The 18,529-nt window shown below is 39.5% G+C and overlaps 1 pseudogene; it reads right to left on the bottom strand.

Moving 5' to 3' along the window:
* Positions 1-15,599: 15,599 nt before the first annotated feature.
* LOC148932633 (uncharacterized) lies at positions 15,600-18,082 on the bottom strand (annotated as a pseudogene).
* Positions 18,083-18,529: the final 447 nt, after the last annotated feature.

Raw genomic sequence — 18,529 nt, 5'->3', positions numbered from 1 at the left:
AGGAGCGCGAAACTAAGTTTTATTATTCGGAACCTAGCTAGTTGGAGTATGATTACTCTATGAATAATAAATGAGTGTTTCATGCTAAGTCCACTCTTGGAATTAATAAGAAGTTAATTAATTAAGTCAATAGCAGACATTAATTAATTAATGGACATATTAATCTTAAGCACGGGAAATGAAAGATAAACGGAAACCCGGATTACTTATAATTTCGGATTTGGATGGGGAGAGTTCAATATTACTTCTGTAGTGGCTGCTCGTAATATTCCAATTATAACTTATATTAAATTGTGGGTTCAATTTAATTAGTAAAAAGTAAATTGGATGAGCCCATATCCAAAGCCTTCCATAGATCCCTGTCTGGGCCCAAAAGGAACTTAATATAAATAGGAGAATAAAGGAGACAGAAAATACACAATATCTCATATTGCAATTTTCGAAAATTTCGATCTCTCCCAGCTGTAGGAGATTTCGAATTTGAGTCCTATTCCAAAAAGGATTTCTTCTGTCTTCTTTATTTAAGTCCTAGTATTCTAGTAAGATCAGCCCACACTGATATTAGAGTACAGTTCGGGAACCAGAGAGAAGATTTGTGGTCTAGTACTTAAAGCTACACGTGGAGAAGTCGCTAGCCATCTTCAATTCTTTGGAGAATTAATTAGGTATTATTCTACTCCGTAGAAAAGCATGTTTTAGGTTTTCAATATTCTTAAAGCATGATTAATTCAAGTTATGAGCATGATACATGTGATAATTACGCGAATAGATTTTGTCTAAATAATCTGCTAAATAGATCTGATTATTATGTGATTTATTTACATGCTCTTCCGCTGCGTGCACCAACAACTGGTATCAGAGCCAGTCTTTGGCTCTGATTATTTGGATTTAAATTTCGCGAAATTCATGTATGCATGTCTTATTTGATTACGAAGCATGTTCTTGTGTTTTTGTTATTTTTGATTATGCATGATGAACTCAAGAACTTTCGAATCATAGAACTTGAATTATTCGAACGTACTAGATGTGTGATTCGTCGGCGCTTGCGCCGGGACGAATCACACTATGTTCGATCGAAGTAGGGTTGTCGAATTGAGTGGGAGCCGAGAGTCACGGGCAAGGGGCGACGCGCCGGCGAGATTGGACTCGCGCGCGCCACCGGCCGAACCCGCAAAACCCTAGCCGGCCCCGACCAAAACTCGACTATCGCCGACGTAAATTAGGGAGCCGAAGGACGCGATCACGCGGCGACACGCCGACGAGCATGGGCTCGTGCGCGTCGCCGGTCGAGACCACGATCCTTGGCCGGCAGCCTGCGACGTCGTGCAAAGGAAAACGGCGTGGTGGCTCGTCCGAGAGCTGCCGAGGCGCCAAGAATCCGACGAAACCCTAACCCTAACCCTAGAATCCTAGTCGACCCAGCCCTAACGAGGCGCAACCGAGAGCAGCAACGCCGGCAGGCGGCGTCTGCTGGAGCGCGCGAGCTCGTTGGGCAGTGGGAGATCGCCGGAAAGTCGCGGCTCCGGCTGTGCTTTCTGGCTTGACGTTGACGGAGGGAGATGCGGCGATGCCGCGGAAGGGAGAAGGAAGCAGCGCGCCATCGGTGCGAACTGTCGGCGGTGGTCGGGCGGCGAACACGCCGCTCCGGCGAGCATCTCCGGGAGGAGTCTTCAAATCTTCGTCGTGTTGATTCGTGCAAACCTCGAATCGCAAGATAATGACGAAAGATTATTTTAATGATTATTTAATTCCTAAATTAATAGAAATCATTAAAAATAATATTATTTAATGAAATAAAATATTTTGGGAAGATTTCCCTAGATTTTAGGAATATTTGGATTATTTTCTATATCTATGAATATTTTATATCCTAGATGATATAGATAAGAATAATTTAATAGTTTCCTAAATATAATATATCTAGAATCTATAATAAGATAAGATATATATAAGATTACATTAAATAATATATTTTAATTTTCTTCCTAATCTTGAACTTGGAAATTATATGAATTTAATTTTTCATGTCTAATTAAGATTATAAATAATGTACTTTATTTTAGATATATCTTATAGAATGACGTGAATAAGAATTAAATTCTAGAACAATAATTCCTAAACTAAGATATTAAAGATAATAAAAGATTTAATTATCCAGTAAATTAAATACCAACAGAATTTAATTAGTCTTAATCTGCCTTAAGGCTAAAGGATAATTAATTAAAACCATAACCCAAATGTCTAAGCGATAATTATGAACTTATAGTTTATATATGGTCTCCATCGGTTGGACTGCCACATTTTGTGAAGCTGATTTTCTAATATTATCGCCACCTACAGAGTAGGGACAATAATCCTACGAAAACAGTAAGTTCATAAGGGCGGACTTCTCAAATAATAAATAGAATGAACTAGAAAGTGGTTCCTAATATTATCGCCACCTACAGAGTAGGGACAATAATCCTAAGGAACTGCGAGTTTCAGGGTTCAATCAGAATTTATGAGATAGCTTGGTTTTGTTATCAACACATGAACATTGTTATGGGAGTGTGTTGTAGAAATAAAATTCTGTAATGCTAAACCTGATGGTCGTGCTTAGGCAGCATTAGATATGTCGACCTCCAGAGGAGGAAGCTATTGATATGTCGGTGTTGTGACCAGTAAATTGTCAAAATTTTAATGCGTATTAACCTCCAGAGGAGGATACAATTTATTAATTTGGCTGTTGTAAGATTTTGAAAAGTTTTATGGTTAATCTACTCAATTTCCTTACATAAGTTTATGACAAATAGTAAAATCTTCTGTTTGCAGTGCAATAAAATCCGTCAAGATGTCTTTTAATCCTCTTTCTGCCATTCTCAAAGAAAACAAACTCGAAGGCCAAAATTACATCGAATGGAAACAAAACTTGGATATCGTTCTCACAGCCGAAGAGTACAAATTTGTGCTCACTACTCCACGCCCAGCTGTGCCGGCAGCTAATGCCGCGCAAGCACTGCGAGATGCGCATAAACGGTGGCATAAGGCGAATGAGATGGCTAAGTGCTATATGTTGGCTTCTATGTCATCAGTACTCAAGCATCAGCATTCTGCCATGGAAACTGCCGCCGAGATCATGACAAATCTCGTAAATCTTTTTGGTACTCAGAATCGAACGGCTAAGTCTCAAGCCTTTCGGAGTATCATGACGAAGTCTATGAAGGAAGGCTCATCTGTGAGGCAACACGTCCTCGAGATGATGAGCCGCCTCAACCAGATTGAGGTTTTGGGAGGGACGATCGATCCCGAGTCCCAGGTTACTATAATCCTTCAAAGTCTTCCCCCTAGCTTCCAACAGTTCAAGCTCAATTTCGAGATGAACAAGCGGAATTACACTTTGGCAGAGCTGCTGACTGAACTTCAGTCGGCGGAGGACCTTATGGTTCAAGCTAAGGTAGCTATGCTGAGTTTGGCGCCTAATTCCTCTGGCTCTAAGCCTAGAAAAGGAAAGAAAAAGGCACCCAATCCAGTGGCAGCTAAGAATGCTAAGGGAAAGAAGAAACAGCGGGGTGACAAGAAGCCTACTGGAAAGTGCTTCAAATGTGGAGAGAAGGGTCATTGGAAGCCAGACTGTCCTAAAAAGGGCAAGGCTACAGGTATGCACCATGCTGTAGTAGTCGAGTCATGTTTGGCTTCGACATCTACTCATACTTGGGTTATTGATACTGGAGCAACTGATCATATATGTTTTGATCCTGACTTAATGCAGGTGACAAGACGGCTACATGATCGTGAGATCGAAGTCCAGCTGGGCGACGCTACGAAAGTGGCGGCCGTTGCAGTGGGAGACGTTTATTTACGTTTTTCTAGTGATAGATTTTTGATTTTGAAGAATGTTTTGTTGATACCTTCTTTTAGAAGAAATTTAATTTCAGTTTCTAAATTGTCTTTTGATGGATATTCGATTTCTTTTGATGACAATTGCGTTATTAAGAAAGATGGCTCTTATATCTGTCGTGGTATCATGGAAAACAATCTGTACACGATCACTTCTACACAATTTAATCAACGTAAATCAGAACTCAATGCTACATCGAAAATTTCTAAGAAAAGAAAAGAACCTTCAACTTCAATGAATGAAACGTACTTATGGCACCTTAGACTTGGTCATGCCAACGAAAGAAGGATTCATGCGATGGTTGATCAAGATCTTATTAAAGGTCTTGAGAAGGAACCGTTTTCGAAGTGTGAGTCCTGTCTCGAAGGCAAGATGACTAAGAGATCTTTTAGATCAAAGGGGAATAGGGCCAAAGAAGTACTTGAGCTCATTCATACTGATGTGTGTGGACCAATGTCAACCGAGGCAAGGGGCGGTTTTCGATATTTCGTCACCTTTACAGATGACTACTCGAAAATCGGATACATCTATTTGATGCGCTACAAGTCTGAAACTTTTGACAAGTTCAAGGAGTTTAAGGCTAAAGTAGAGACGCAACATGGTAAGAGTATCAAATGCCTGCGATCTGATCGCGGAGGCGAATACCTAAGTGCCGAGTTTTTGGACTATTTATCGGTAGCTGGGATTGAATCCCAAACGACTGCGCCGGGCACACCCCAGCAGAATGGCGTGGCTGAAAGAAGGAACAGGACCTTATTGAATATGGTCCGATCGATGATGAGTTATGCACGGTTACCTGTTTCGTTTTGGGGTCACGCTTTGCTTTCAGCAAACTATCTTTTAGACAACTTACCTTCTAAATCAGTTCCTACTACCCCATATGAGTTGTGGAATGGGCGTAAGCCCAATCTGGAACATCTCAGAGTATGGGGGTGTCCGGCTCATGTATTGGAAAAGGATCCAACTAAGCTGGAATCTAGGACTGAGGTTTGCGTGTTTATAGGATACCCTAGAGGAACGAAAGCTTATGAATTCTATAGTCTCAGAGATCAGAAAGTGATTGTGAGCACTCATGCCACATTCTTAGAGGAAGACTATGTAATGAATCATAAGTCCAGCAGTGAGATTGCTCTAGAAGAGCTAACTCAAGTTTCAACTTCCATTAACCAAGAACAATTACCAAGTGTAACAACAATTCCAGAAACTTCAACTAATACTCCAGATATTGTAGTGCCGCGCCGCAGTGGGAGGGTCTCTCATGAGCCCGATAGATACATTGGTTTGGGTGAGTGTATGGATCACTCCTCGGACAGCAATGTACTGGATCCCTGGAATTTTGCAGAGGCGCAGGCTGATGTCGATCATTGCGAATGGGTGAAAGCAATGGATTCGGAACTACAATCTATGTTAGACAAAGACGTCTACGATTTGTCTGTCCTACCCGAAGGCTGTACTGCCATTGGGAGCAAGTGGATATACAAACGTAAACGTGGACCCGATGGACGAGTTAAAGTCTTCAAGGCAAGACTAGTGGCTAAGGGGTATACCCAAAAGGAAGGTATCGATTACGATGAGACCTTCTCCCCAGTGGCCATGCTCAAATCGATCCGTATACTTTTGTCTATAGCAGCTTACATGGATTGGGAAGTATGGCAGATGGACGTTAAGACTGCGTTTCTAAACGGGAGTCTTGAGGAGACCATCTACATGGAACAACCCGAAGGCTATGTAGTGAAGGGCAAGGAACACATGGTTTGGAAGCTTAAGAAGGCCATTTATGGTCTCAAGCAAGCATCTAGATCATGGAACCAGTGTTTCGATCAAACTGTTCAAAAGTTTGGATTCGAAAAATGCCCTAATGAAAGCTGCGTGTATAAGAAGGTTGAAAAAGGAAATGTTGTGTTCTTAGTTTTGTATGTAGATGACATTCTTCTAATTGGAAACAATAAAAAGATGTTGTCATCAGTGCGAACTTGGTTGTCCAGCCAGTTCGAGATGAAAGATATGGGTGATGCGGGACACATTCTCGGTATCAAGGTTCTTAGGAACCGAGGTAAGAAAATGTTGTGCTTATCCCAAGAATCTTACATCGAAACGGTACTTAGACGCTTTAGCATGCAAGATGCCAAGAAAGGTTTCCTACCTTTTAGACATGGCATCCAGTTGTCTCAAGAGATGTGTCCTAAGACAGCATCTGAGATAGCAGAGATGAGAAGAATACCATATGCCTCGGCAGTTGGTAGTCTCATGTATGCTATGCTTTGTACTAGACCCGATATCTGCTTTGCTGTTGGCATGGTAGCAAGATATCAATCAAATCCCGGCCAAGGACATTGGACTGCCGTAAAGAACATACTCAAGTACCTTAATCGGACTAAGGACTATGTTCTAGTTTACAATGCAGCCGAGCTCTGTCCTTTAGGATATACAGATTCAGACTTTCAGGCTGATCTGGATTCGAGAAAATCAACTTCCGGATATGTGTTTACCTTAGGAGGTGGAGCTATAGTTTGGAAGAGTGTAAAGCAGAAATGCATTGCAGACTCTACCATGGAAGCCGAGTATGTAGCCGCTTCGGAGGCTGCAAAGGAGGCTGTATGGCTTAAGAACTTCCTTCTGGACTTAGGTGTGGTTACGAATATGCCCAAGCGCATCACCGTTTATTGTGATAACTCTGGTGCTGTGGCAAATTCGAGGGAACCACGGGCTCATAAGGCGAGCAAGCACATAGAGAGGAAGTATCATATCATTCGAGATATAGTGCAGAGAGGAGACATACAAGTGGTCAAGATTGAGTCAGAAAACAACCTGGCAGATCCTTTCACGAAGGCGTTAGCGGTAAAGCCGTATGAAAGCCATGTTGAAGGAATGGGAGTTCGACTAATTCAAGACCTCAATCCGCTTTCAGTATAAGTGGGAGATTTAGACGTTAGCACATTTTGTATACTCGAAAGTGTTTTGAGTATAAGTGGGAGATTGTTAGAGTTTGTATACTAGAAATCACGTTTCGAGTGATTGAATACTGTAAAACTCTTATTTTATTTTCCAATGAATAAAACAGATTATTTTTGTCATAATGTCGTTATGTTTTACATTTAATGGATGTTAATGCATGTTTAAATGTATAAGTTAACTTAACAAAGTCTAAGTCTTTGTTTTAGTAGACCGGTTGTGGGCGTCGTCCACTTTAAGGTAATACGGTCAGTTCTAAACAAAGAAAAATATGAATTTCACAACCTAGATGGAATTAGACTACCCATCGAGAAAGGTTGCAATGTCAGTCCGTATATTTCTAAGCCTTACTGAAATAAGATGACATTGGTGTGGTATAGCACTGAACGGATCTAACAGCAAGACTTGCCTTGGGCTATCTACTGAAAGGCGAGGTCTTGATAAATATTTATTTCTTAATCAATGTAGGTTAGCATTGAGCATACGGTATTGATTATGCATTGCTTTGACTTATCAAATGGTGCGGGTTTTTCGTAGCCCAATTATCCTAATATATTGGGCAGTGGTGATCGATATCTAGCGGTGCTAGGATTGCTATTATATTGAATCGTGCACGAGGTGAGTCTCGTTTGATAATGTCCTCAAGAGGAGCGCGAAACTAAGTTTTATTATTCGGAACCTAGCTAGTTGGAGTATGATTACTCTATGAATAATAAATGAGTGTTTCATGCTAAGTCCACTCTTGGAATTAATAAGAAGTTAATTAATTAAGTCAATAGCAGACATTAATTAATTAATGGACATATTAATCTTAAGCACGGGAAATGAAAGATAAACGGAAACCCGGATTACTTATAATTTCGGATTTGGATGGGGAGAGTTCAATATTACTTCTGTAGTGGCTGCTCGTAATATTCCAATTATAACTTATATTAAATTGTGGGTTCAATTTAATTAGTAAAAAGTAAATTGGATGAGCCCATATCCAAAGCCTTCCATAGATCCCTGTCTGGGCCCAAAAGGAACTTAATATAAATAGGAGAATAAAGGAGACAGAAAATACACAATATCTCATATTGCAATTTTCGAAAATTTCGATCTCTCCCAGCTGTAGGAGATTTCGAATTTGAGTCCTATTCCAAAAAGGATTTCTTCTGTCTTCTTTATTTAAGTCCTAGTATTCTAGTAAGATCAGCCCACACTGATATTAGAGTACAGTTCGGGAACCAGAGAGAAGATTTGTGGTCTAGTACTTAAAGCTACACGTGGAGAAGTCGCTAGCCATCTTCAATTCTTTGGAGAATTAATTAGGTATTATTCTACTCCGTAGAAAAGCATGTTTTAGGTTTTCAATATTCTTAAAGCATGATTAATTCAAGTTATGAGCATGATACATGTGATAATTACGCGAATAGATTTTGTCTAAATAATCTGCTAAATAGATCTGATTATTATGTGATTTATTTACATGCTCTTCCGCTGCGTGCACCAACAGTCCGTTGTTCGGTCTAAGTGTGAGAAGTTTTTATTTTTATAAACTGTTGTTGTGTGTTGCATTGATCTCCATGTTTCCCCCCTTCATGACGATGGCTTGGGGACAAGCTTGAGTGAAGTGGGAGGGGGAGAGGAGTCAATGCAAGTATTTGTCAGCATGATAAGAGTCTTTAGCTCAAGTTTTTTTGTTTGTGTCGCATGAGCCAGTGAATATAATACGGCATGATCTCCTTAGTGAAAGTAATTGAAAATAGGAGGTATTTCAACTTAGAAGCCTTTTCTTTTAATAAGCCAAGTCAATCTGAATGAAGCAAGAACGATAGAGGACGCCTTTACTTACTTAGTTGTGAAGCCCTACTATAAAAGCGAGTTATAAGCCTTAAATAACTTCGAGCTAACACATGTAAAGGGGCCGCCACTGAATGCTTAGGGAGAAGAGTCATGAAGGAGAAAAATAGGGGAATTGGGTTATGAAGGTATAAGCTGGACGAAGTCCAGGGTAAGGTGTTATAAGCTGGACGAAGTCCAGAGAAGAGAAGAAGAAAATGGAGGAATAAGCTGGACGAAGTCCAGGGAGAAGTTTTTTAAAGGGCAAGAACAATAATAACCTGACCTAGGAAAAGAGAAGGAAACTCTCATAACCCGACGCTTCAGTGGTGTGGCAATAACTTAAGAGAGAATCGATCCTAACATCCCTGGTGAGGAATGAGTGATCAAGTGAATCCAATAATTGGGTAAGTAGAGGCTATCTTGACGAACTGACAGATTGGCTAGGTAGAGGAAGGGAAAGGGCCTATTTGGAGGAGTGCAAACTGTTGGATTGACCTTAATCTTGTGGGGACGGTTGCCTAAAGGTGGAAGCTAGCTCATGCATATGTGTTTATGTGTTTTTCTTTAAGTGTTTTAGTTTCAAGTTGTGTCTAGGTCTAGGAGTCTGTCTAGAGTCTAAAGAGTCGGTCAGGGGATAACCTTGCTTGAAATTCGCCTTATTCTTTTTCTTGTCTTATTACTTGAGGACAAATATGGTTTAAGTGTGAGCAGTTTGATAAGGCTAATTTCATGCATCGGTTATATGGTGAAAAGCACTATATTTTGCTTGGTCTAACACAGTTTTAAGCTAGGTGTGTGACAGAATCACTAGATCCAGGAGATGCTGGAGGAAACGGACTAGCGAAGGAATGAAGGAGAAGTGAGCAGAATTTAAGGAAAAGAAGGCTAGAAGAAGGGAGTCAAAGCTGAGGGCAACAAAGTCTATCTATACCTCGCTGGGCCCCACTTCAACGCCTATAAATAGAGGAGCATGCAACACACAATAGATACAACTTTTCGCTCTTAGCTCACACACAACACACACACACTTGGGAAATGGGAGTTCTGGGGTAGTTTAGGTTTTAAGGGGTCCAATCTTCAGAGGAAGTCCGTCGTAACACCGTCCGCGTGAGGGCGAAGATACAATCTATTTACTTTCGGTTCTTTTGCACTCTATTTCGTTCGAACTTCACTTTTGGAAGTCGATTTGGTTGTTGATGTTACTGATTATCTATGCATTTCTTAGTTTTTGTTATATTGTGTTATCTCGTGTTGATCTACGTTGATCCTGTTGTTAAAAGTTTTTATTTCGGCAAGTTGCATGTTGATCTCTGTTTTTGTCACTTTGGTGCTTGATCTGGGGAATTTGGCTGTAGATCTGCGGTGTTGTTGTTGATCGGAGGTTGTTTGTTGAATCTGAAGTTATGGAATGTTTTTGGCTGGAGTTTGTGTCGGATGCTTGGATCCGGAGTGGATTTCGCATCCGAGGTTGGATTTGAACAGGGGAAGTCGAGTTGTGCATGGATTTTTAGTTTTCTGTTTACTTTCTGTTTTGCTTCGTCTAGCAGCCGTAGATCTGTTTAGTTCTTAATTGTTCTTCATTAAATCGTTAAAATCCAGTCTGCTCTGTTTTCTAATTACGTTTCATACCTGTTTCTTCTGAGTTTTTTTGTGAAATTTGATTTGAAGAAGATGATGTCGCTGTTAGTTAGTACTTTAGTTAGTTTTTTCTCAGCTTTTCGTCCGTACTTGCTTTTTCAGTCATGGTCCCCACCGTCAGTTTATTTCCCAGATCTAGGTAATTTAGAATAGTTTCTTAGATCTAGCGATTGTCTCGGTTCTAGTTTACGTGCATGTTTTCTGTTTTGCCTAGATCTAGCTGTTAGCGTAGCAGATTTCAATACCAAGTCTATTTTAATTTCCTCAACCCAAAAATGCGTGGCAGCAGCCAACCCAAAAATAATTTCCAAATCCTTGAGCATGTTCATTACGCATCCATCTCTGTGGGATCGATCCCTACTTCCCTGTGCTAAGTTTTAGTATAAGTGGTTGAGGGTTTTGAAGAAGTGATTTGCGTGTCCGACGATCGAGATTTTCCAACGACCAGTGAGTTCCTAGACCTTGTGATCTAGTGGATTTGCTGGACCTAGGAAACTTGTTATTCTTTTCTGTGCACACTAGCAAACACTCGTGTCTTCAGTCGGGTGGCATTTAGAAGCCGTGGAGAGACCAGAGAGTTTGAGAGAAGTCCCACCCGGCCGAGTGATTTTCCAGTACAATAATTGTACCCGGCCGGGTGGTGAATTTATACCTGCGAGAGTCCAGAGAGTTGCGGAAAGTGAAGACCCGGCCAGGTGAGTTTCCTGTGCAATAATTGCACCCGACAAAGCGTGATTTTTAGAGGAGAAGAATAAGAAAGAAGATCTAGGGCAACTCTACTCATTCTCTACCGTCGTAAACACACACTCCATCTCTCTCAAGCACTCTTGGAAGAAGATTGGAGATTCAAGCTTCAATTCCTCCACCAATTGTACTCTGTATCATGTTTTCCATTGTTTTCCTTAGTTTAGACGTGTTTTCTTCCATGAATATGAGTAACTAAACTTCTTTTATGTAGAATTCTTGGTGAAGATGCATTGATTCATAGTTTTAATCCAATTGACTTCGTTTTTATCTAGCTCTTGTAATTGTTTGGTTTATTCCTGTGCTTTTTCCTGTCAATTGCTTAATCACCAATTGGTAGTGTTAGGGTTTCTTAGAGTAATCGGGAGGTGAAATAATTAATCTTGAAATAGGAATGATTCACACATTTATTCAATAAAACTCGGGAGAGTTGAGATTCTGAGTGGGATCTTTAATTTAATCGATCTTTTGGGAGTTAAGTCTAAGAATTAGAAGGGGACTTCAATTGTTACACTTAATCTGTGGATTTCTCACCTTGGGAAAGGGTTAAATTCAAATCTGTGATTGATTCAACAATTCTAAAGACTTTAAATGGCAATTTAATTTCAATTGGGTTAGGCTATGAGTTGTGCATCGGATCCTTGAATTCTGCATATTTCTTCATCTCTGTCTGCAACTTGCTTCTTTGTTCTCTTATTTAAGTGTTTTCTTTTAATCTCTGAATTTATATGCTTTCAGTAGCTGTTAGTTTCAAAACCAAAATTGATCGTCTGGATAGTAGTCGAAATTGGTTCGTGGTACTTAGGTTTACACTTAATTGTCTCTGTGGGATACGATATACCCTTTCTTGCTATTTGCTACAATAACCCTATATACTTGCAGGTATTATTTGGGTAAAATAAAGTTGAGTCACGTATCCAGGATTTTCATAATGGGGGTACGAAAAATAAAGATGTACGACTTAAAATTTCAATTTTTGACAAATCCTTTTTGTTCTTTTTGTATGTTTTCTCAAATTTTCTATTTTATATAATAAAAATTTTCTTTATTTTTTATTAAAAACTTCATTTTTAAATAGAAATAAATCATTTGATGGTGTCACGTAGACGGTAAACTATGCATTTGATGTACATGTATCCATATATTGTTACTTAGAAATATAGTATAGATATGAATATAATGAGATTAATTTTATATATATTACTAACTTATGATACTTATTCGGTACTAGTAATTAAACCTGAGTTTACTGTAAATTATTACTAAAATTTATACTTTATACTTATAGTAATTAATTGAAACTAAATACAAAATAATACAAAATTAAATTAAAAAAGATTAGTTGGTAAACCAACAAGTACTACTGCCAAAACAAAATAAATAATGAAAAGTAAATATGAATTGAAAACAAAGTTTAGGAAGTCAAAGTAAAAAAATGAGTAGGAGATGAGAGCCTGAAAAGGCTGGAACTCTAGTCTTAGCTGTAACAAGTCTTAGCTGTAACAAGAAGAACTTCTACCACTAGGCCACCAGCAGATTTTATTAAATTTTCACTACATAATTGTATTAAACATAAATTATTGGGGGTACAGCTGTACCCCCTTGTTCCCATGTGTATACGCCGCTGTGTTGAACTACTACCGACTCAAAATCTTGCAATAATCTACGCAACCTCTGCACAATATTCTGGAAATTAACAGTTACCTCAAATTGCCCCATAATCATGTGTTTTTTCTTATGCGTGTTGTTGACTCAACTTATTTTAACACAAGTATACCCGCAAGTGTACGGGGCTAATGTAGCAAATAGTAAGCAAAGAGTATCGTATCCACAAAGACAATGAGTGTCAACCTAATTACCACGAACCAACCTCAACTACTATCTAGATGAATCGGAAAGTTTGAGTTTTCTAAATCTATTTAAAAGCAAGGTAAAAACAATTAAAAACAACTAGAGAACTAAAAGCAAATAAGAAAACGGATGTAGATCAAAGATGAGAAGGGTAGAATCCTACGGGATCGATAACAACTATCATATGCTCAACTAATTTCCAAACTATGCTAACAAAGGGTCTCAAGGGTTATTAAGCTATCACTAAGGTAAAACTATATCTTTTCTCAAAGCATATAATTTGTAGATTGCTACCTAGAACCGAAGTCTCCTTCCTAGAACTAAGGCAACAACTCCTAATTGCTCCTAAGATACTTAGCTTCATTCAAAGGCTCAAATCTCTCGATTATATTGGCAAAGACGTCAATTTCTTCTCTTTCAAATTAAACTACTCACTTCTCAGTTCTTGTAGTAAAATCCACATGCATTTATAAGGTGATCAGTCAACTAAATGTATAAGCACAGAAGAAATTAAAATAACCACACTAGCAAACATTGTTTGAACAAGAATAAAACTAAAGGTAGAAACTCCTAGAATTGGATTGGGCGGATTGGAGGCCTCGTCTTCAATCTTGCGATGAATACTCGTCCTCTGCTCGTTCTTCTCTTCTTCCTAGGTGAAAAAGTAGTACTTTTGGGGTAGGAGGCGTGTAAGTTGTGTTTGGAGGCGTTTCCTAGGCATATATATACCTAGGGTTGACTTTGGGCCCGAAATAAACTGTCGGACGACGCTGGCGGGTCGCCGGGTTGGGTGTGCGTCGAAGCTGGCAAGTCGCCAGCTGCTTACGGCGTTTTTTTCGTGGATTGCTGGCGGGTCGCCAGGTTGGGTATGCGTCGAACCTGGCGGGTCGCCAACTATGTCACTGCTCTGCGCAGTCTTGGTAAAACGGCCATAACTCTTTCTACCGAACTCCGATTGAGACGTTTAAGATATCCACACGAAGCTCTTTCGAAGACGAAGAGAATGGTATGCATTACATGCAAATCGGACTTCAAAATCTCCAGAAAAGCTGTCTCAAACATTGAGCAGCTGCACATCCATATATTTTGTACAGTTTTCTACACATTCTTCACAAAATGGTCAAAATACCAACATAATAGAGAAGTAGCTATAACCATGTCTCAAAGTACACAATATATGATCAAAACCAAGTAAAACTCATGTAAAATCCAAGTGAATCAACTCCCCCAAACTTAAACAATTGCAAGTCCTCGAGCAATGATAAAAAAGAACTAGAAGAAACTTGGATTCAAAAGAGTTTTAGACATCATCATCGTCTCAATTAATACGGAATAAAGGAGCATATCACAATACAAATTCCATCAAGTTAAGCCGTCGAATGCACTTTTACTACTAACTCGTATATCACCTTGGATTCATGCTTCACTCGGGATGTATATATGTGTGTATATTCACCTCACTCAAAAGTGTATAGGATATCAAGTAACACTCAAATCAATCAAAAATGCATGGTTTACCATAGGCTTGCTCAATGTCTAACCTCTCCTCTACTTCGTGTGACAATAAATCTAGAGTCCGAAAGGTCTTTTGTTTAGGTTATAATGTAGGCTCTTTGGTAAGGTAGGGTAATATTTGGCTAAAGTGACTAAATTCCCAAAAAGATGTGAAATTCCAAGACATTACACAATCCTCTTTCAACTTCAACCATTCACCAAAACACTTCTCAACAATAACTAGACTTTGTCTAATTTCTTCCCAACTTCCAAAGACCTCAAATTATTCTCTATATACTATATTTTTCTTTTTTCTTTCTTTCTTTCTTTCATTCTTTATTTCTTTCTCTCTTTCTTTTTTTTTTCTAAGTACAACCAACTTTCAACTTGATAAGCTAAACACGACCAATTTCTTTCAACAACTAAACTCTTCAAACTCTTCTTTTCATAGCTCAACAATTTTAGAGTCTAGGATTCCCAACCCCTTTGATTAGCTTAACAAAAGAAAAGGCAATAAGATCAAACTTGGCTATCAAGGGTATTATTATATAGCAAGGTTAGTGTTTAGGTAAAAATAAGGCTAACAACAATGGCCTAACATCTTCCCCTATCTCTAAGGTCACTATGTAGACTCAAGAAGACAAGAAGCAAGTTCTAGAAACACATACACATTTGATGATAAATCACACATGAAAGAATTAAAAGCTCAAGTCTCAATGGGCAAATAGCATGAATCAAGGCAAACAAGCAATTCGTTACTTATGCATCCTATTACTCAAACTCTCAAGTGATAGCTCAAAGTGGAAGGTTCTTTTATCATAGACGACTAGTCTTCACCCAAATTACTACCAAATTTTTCAATTCAATTTCAAATTTTTTCTTCAATAAATCCCAACCAATCAAAGCAAAAATTCATAGAGTTCTAACAAAAATAATTCTATCCTAAAAAAATAAAGCAACAAAAAACAATAAGATACGTACCTCGTTAGTGTCCCTATCCACCATATCATCCCCCCAAACTTATTCAAAGCTAAGCAAAGAATAAGTTTGAAAAGTTGGTGGAGAAGGGAGACTTACATGGTAAGCAAGCAACAAAAAAAAAAAAAAAACACACCAAAAACAAAATGAAACGATAAAATTAAAAGTTACCTACTAGGGGTTACCTCCCCTACAGTGCCTTTGGTTATCGTCGTTGGCTCGACGTCCTCCATGAGCTGCATCATGTCACGCCATAAATGGTGGTGTTCGATTTTCTATCAATCTTGGAAGCATATGATCTAGCCAATCTCTTCTTCCACCAAGTAGTTTTCAAAGCTCCATCACAAATTTTGGTTTCCACTTTGGGTGAATTTGCAGCTTTTGTTTTCTTCTTCTCCACTTTAGAATTTGGTGCAGTCTCTTCTTTAGAAAGTGATCCACCACATGAACCAAACATCCACCGCGGCAATGAAAAATTCCCCAATGTGGACTCAATTGCTTGTGTCTTTTGGACCTCTACAACATGCACAGCTTTGCACTCCATCTTCATAACAAGTTCCTCATCTTCACGACTCTTCATAGCATTATAGATAGACAAAATGTGTCGTTTGTTGCCCATACGAAGAGTGAGCTCTCCCTTTGCTATATCTATCAATGCTTTTCCCGTTGCTAGGAATGGACGCCCTAGGATAAGCGGCACATTCATGTCTTCCTCCATATCCAATACTACAAAATCGACGGGAAATATGAAGTCGTGTACCTTCACCAGAACATCCTCAACAATTCCTTTAGGATAGGTGATTGATCTATCTGCCATCTGCAGTGTGATTGTAGTCGGCTTGAGAGTGTCGATCTTCATCTTTCTGAAAAATGATAATGGCATCAGATTTATGCTCGCCCTAGATCACACAGTGCCTTTGTCTGTCTGTCATTTCCAATAATGCATGAGATATTGAAACTCCCAGGATCTTTAAGCTTGGCAGGTAGCTTCTTTTGAATTATCGCACTACAATTTTCAGATATGTTCACCGTCTCATAATCAATCCACTTCTTCTTCTTGGAGAGCACATCTTTTAGGAACTTTGCATACGTGGGCATCTCTTGCAGAGCTTCCACCAATGGTATATTAATGTGCACCTTCCTAAAAATATCGAGAAATTTGGAGAATTGCTCATCCAACTTCTTCTTCTTCACCGCAAGTGGAAAGGGCACTCTAACTGTCGTAGGAATGGAGGGAGGGGGCAGCTTTTCTGGCATTACGTCTTTCTTGGTCTGAATGTCCACCTTATTCTTTCCCTTGGAATTCTCTTCTGCTCTGACATCTTCCTCTGGAGTACTCTTCTTTTCCTCTACAGGCATGGAAGGTCCTTCATAGCTTTTACCACCTCTCAAGTGTATGGCCTTGCAATCTATGGGATTGTTTATGGTCTGTGCTGGAAATTGCCCTGGCTGATGTTGGACACCTATAGCTTGAGAAATTTGACTAATCTGAGTATCAATGCTCTTCATATGCACATTCAAGCTTTGCACGTCGTTTTCAACCTTCCCCAACCTTTGACTAGTGCTCTCCATGTACTTGTCAGTTTTCTCCATGTATTTGGTAGTCTGATTCATGAATGCTGCCAAGATATCTTGAGTAGTAGGCTTTTTCTGCTGTTCTACCAACCCATTAGACACTGTGAATCCTAGCGGTGGTTGCAGAGCATTGTTTGGATTCCCATATGAGAGATTGGGATGCACTTTGTTACCATAGTTGTTATAGTTACCACCACCTTGGTTAGGGCGATAGTTGTTGAAGTTCATGTTATTCCCTCCTTGGTGCACATAGTTGACACCTTCAACTCCTCCTTGCAGTTCTGGTCCAGGTTGTCTCATCTCCATGATCCCCAGTTGAGTGGTCAAAAGATCTAGCTGCTTTGACATTCTGTCTATCCTATCATCTTCTGTAGCAGAGGCCACCCTGCATGACTTGTTTCTTTCATTATTCCATCCTTTATCAGTGGAAGCTACTCTCTCAATCACTTGCATGGCATCATTCTCCCCTAATTGAAGGAGTGCTCCTCCTGCGCTCCAATTCAGTTCACGCATTGCATCTGGAGTACACCCCCTATAAAAAGTTATGACTTGGTGTCCCGGACTTAGACCATGTTTGGGGCATCTTTTCAGCAGTGTCTTGAATCTAGCCCATGCTTCTCGGATTGTCTCATGAGGTTTCATCTGGAATTGAATTATCTCTACTTGCCTCTTTAGAACTTCGCTGGGTGGGAAATACTTCTCCAAAAATAAGTCTACCATGGCATCCCACGTTTTAACAGATCCTGACCCCATGTTGTCGTACCAGTCTCTAGCATCATCTCTCAAGGAAAATGGAAATAGCCTTAGTCTGATTTGTTCATCTCTCACCCCATTAAGCTTCACTGTGTTACTGATCTGAATAAACTTAGTAAGATGCTTGTTGGGATCTTCATTGGCCTTCCCCGCAAAAGCATTAGCCTCAGCCATATTAAGCAATCCTGGCTTGAGCTCAAAATGATTGGCATCGATCCCATCGTTGCCAATTGGTGGGTTCTCCACCTCTCTGTAAGAGTACATGTTTTGCACTAGCACTGTGGCTTGTAGTTCATTCTTTTCTTTAACCTGTTTCACCAAATCTGCAAGTTGTAATTGGAGCTGTTGGACTACCGGATCTGGATGTGGTGCATTGTTCTCTCCGTTGTCAGCCATTGTTATTGCAACAGGATTAGGCGGTTCTCTCTTAAGAGGCGAAAGTGATCGCCTTTGGTTGAGCCTTCTCTGAGCGTTTCTCCTTCGATTGGATGCTTCGATCTCAGGATCGAATAACTCTAATGGTTGCCCTTTAGAGCGAGTGAGCATACAACTTGAAAAGAAAAACACAAAAGTGAGAATAAATCAAAAAGAAAAGAAAAATAAAGCAAGTAAAATCTAGATTAGTAATCTTAATTTTTATCACGATATTAGGCTATAATAACACAAAATTGTCCCCGGCAACGGCGCCAAAAACTTGACTCAACTTATTTTTAACACAAGTATACCCGCAAGTGTACGGGGCTAATGTAGCAAATAGTAAGCAAAGAGTGTCGTATCCACAAAGACAATGAGTGTCAACCTAATTACCACGAACCAACCTCAACTACTATCTAGATGAATCGG

Source organism: Salvia hispanica, chromosome 2 (genome assembly GCF_029641045.1).
Source record: "Salvia hispanica isolate PSC_SH4W2 chromosome 2, Shi_PSC_v1, whole genome shotgun sequence".
NCBI lineage: Eukaryota > Viridiplantae > Streptophyta > Magnoliopsida > Lamiales > Lamiaceae > Salvia > Salvia hispanica.
The sequence above is the reverse complement of the archived record's forward strand: the minus strand, read 5'-3'. Positions and strand labels throughout refer to the sequence as shown.